Consider the following 3,106-nt stretch of genomic DNA (forward strand, 5'->3'; position numbering starts at 1 on the left):
ATATTTGAAATTTTCTGTTCAGCTCTTGGACCTCCTCATTTCTTCCATTTGCTTTAGCATCTCTATGCTGGAGAGCAAGTTTCAGATTCTCTTCTGACATTCATTATGTCCTTTCCTTCTTTCTTGTCTTCTTAATGATATTTTTCTTTGTTTCTTTATGATGTTCTTGATGTCTTTCCACAACTTTTCTGGTCTTCGGTCTTTAGTGTTTAATGTATCAAATCTGTTCTTCTGATTATCTCTGAATTCAGGTAGGATATATTCAAGATCATATTTGTTTCTGGTGGACTTGTTTTAATTTTCTTCAGTTTCAGTTTGAATTTGCATATGCGCAATTCATGATGTTTTTTCACAATCTGCCCCTGAACTTGTTTTGATTGATGATATGGGGCTTTTCCAGAGTCTCTTTCCAAAGATGGACCCCATTTGATTTCTATGTATTCTCTCTGGTGAGGTCCATGTGTATATACCTTATGCTTTCTAAAGAAGGTATTTGAAATGAACAAAGCATTGTTTGTGAAAAATTCTATCATGCGATCTCCAGCATCATTTCTTTCACCAAGGCCATATTTTCCAACTACTGATCTTTTCTCTTTGCTCCTAACCTTTGCATTTCAATCACCAGTAATTATCAATACATCTTGATTGCATGTTTGATCAATTTCAGATATTAGAATTTGATGGAATTCTTCTTCTGTTTTATGCTCACTGGCTTTAGTGAATACTGTGTAAATTTGAATAACAGTCAAGTTAACTGGGCTTCCCTGTAGGCACATGGATATTATCCTATCCCAGACAGCTTTGTCCCTCATGACTGATCTGGATATGTTCTTTGATGATAAATGCAGCACCATTCCTCTTCAATTTGTCCTTTCCAGTGTAGTAAACCCTGTGGTTGTCACATTCAAAATGGCCATCACCAGTCCATTTCAGCTCACTAATACATAAATTATCGATGTTTATAAGTTCCATTTAAGCTTTGACCATTTCAAGTTTTCCTAGATTCATACATACATTCCATGTTCTGATTATTAATGGATGTTTCCAGGTGTTTCTTGTCATTTTGAATTTTGCTCCATCAGCAAATGAAGGTCCCACATGCTTTATTCCATTCACATAGTTACAGTCAACTCTGTTTTGAGGGGGCCACTCTTCCCCAATTGCATTTTGAGTGCCTTCCAACCTATGGGGCTCATTTTCTGGCACTATATCTGACACTGTTTTTCTGCTATTCATAAGGTTTTCAGTGACTAAATATTCAGAAGTAGTTGGTCACTCCTTCTTCCTAGTCTGTCTTCGTTTGGAAGCTCATCTGAAACCTGTCTACCATAGGTGACCCTGCTGGTGTTTAAAACCGGTGGGATAGCTTCCAGAATCACAGGAACTCACAAGCCACCACAGTAAAACAAAATGACAGATGAATGGTGGCCATAAAGATTTAGAGCCTCAGTAACTCTGTGCAGAGTCACTATGAGGTGCAACTGACTCCACAGTACTTAAAAACAACAACTAGCCATTTAATGTCTCTTCTAGCCAAACAGCTTTTTCTTAATAGAACTGGGTAAGAAAAGATGGGATAATATACTGATATATGATTCAATTTGATTGTTAGCAGGGCTACTTGTGATTGTAAAAACTTGAAACTCTACCATCGCTATAAATAACATATCTCATTAGTAGAGAAGGGATATCTCACTACCACCAAGGAGAAAGAGCCAGGAGGATCATTTCCTTTGGACTCTGTAATCTCTGACTAACCCTGTCAACTCAAGGATAGAAATCTGTCCCTATATTTGAGGAGTATCAGAGAAGTGACAGAGGAACAGCAGCAACAGAACCAATAGCCAGAGTACTAGAGACTGTGGCAGGCTTCCCAGCTCACAGAATAAATAAAGCTGAATGACTTTGAGCAGCAGACTTGCTTGCAATTTGGGATGCCTCTAGGCATTTAATTAGGCAAAGCCAGACTTGCTGACCCATGGAGGTAGAGCAAAGTATCTTCAGGCTACCATTTGTAAAGGAGTGGTATGTCTTATGGGCATTTATCAGCATCCTTAAAAGAGCTTTGTAACATTGGACTAGAAAGAGAGAGGCCTACCTATGAGGATAGCTGAGGAAAGGCAGTCCTTCTGGAACAACTGTGCCCTGAGAATTTCAGACTCTGAATTGTAACTTGTTAATATCTCTAATAAACTCTATAATTGTGTGACCATTGATGTGGTAATGTGGATGAATGCACTGAATTGTAAAGTTGGGTTGAACAATAACGTCAGAGGCTCAAGCTCACAGGCTACTCTTCAGAAACTCTATACAGGGTTGCTATTGGTTGGAATTGACTCAAAAGCACTTAACAACAACAACACTGAAATAAATTATGGAGCTCAGCTGACAAGAGAGTACTGTGCGAGGGATGGTTGTTGCCACCTTTTGCAATTTTCATTGGGTTTTCTAACTGTAGAAGAAAGTTCATACCCCAGCCTCTAATCCTCTTTAAATTGCAATGCTATCTGCCTTCATGCAGTCTCTCTCTTTGGCCCTATTTTTTTCCTCCAATTTGATATAAAAAGAACAACAGTTCTTTTTAGATATTTGAAATGTCACTTTTTTCTTTTTCCATAATGAAATTGCTTGTTATTCTCCAGGTTAGAATGAAGAGAGGATTTATTTTTACTTTTCTTATGGCATTTCATTATTACTTTCTGTTCATATTATTTTTGTAATACATTAGCTCTATGATTAAAATAAAATAGGAATGGAGACTGACTCATCCTTGTTTGCTCCTAAAGTATCTCACTATCTCTGGAATAAATAATTTTTCTTTGAATTAATGTATAATGGAAATTGGTGGCATCACTTTGTTTGGAAAATTAGATTCATTATTATTTGTAATAATACACTTATTCTAAACCATCTTAGTTTGCATATGAATTATGAGTCTATTTGAGGCTTTGTTCTGGTGAAGATATTTTACATAGAGCATATATGTGTATATATACATACATGTACACATACATGATTGCAAAAATTTCATTGAGAAATTATCTTTTAATTCTAGTTCCATGAATATTTTGAAGCTTCCTAAAGTGTAATTTTTATTCTTTAAAAA

Source organism: Chrysochloris asiatica, unplaced genomic scaffold (assembly GCF_000296735.1).
Source record: "Chrysochloris asiatica unplaced genomic scaffold, ChrAsi1.0 scaffold00240, whole genome shotgun sequence".
NCBI classification, from domain to species: domain Eukaryota; kingdom Metazoa; phylum Chordata; class Mammalia; order Afrosoricida; family Chrysochloridae; genus Chrysochloris; species Chrysochloris asiatica.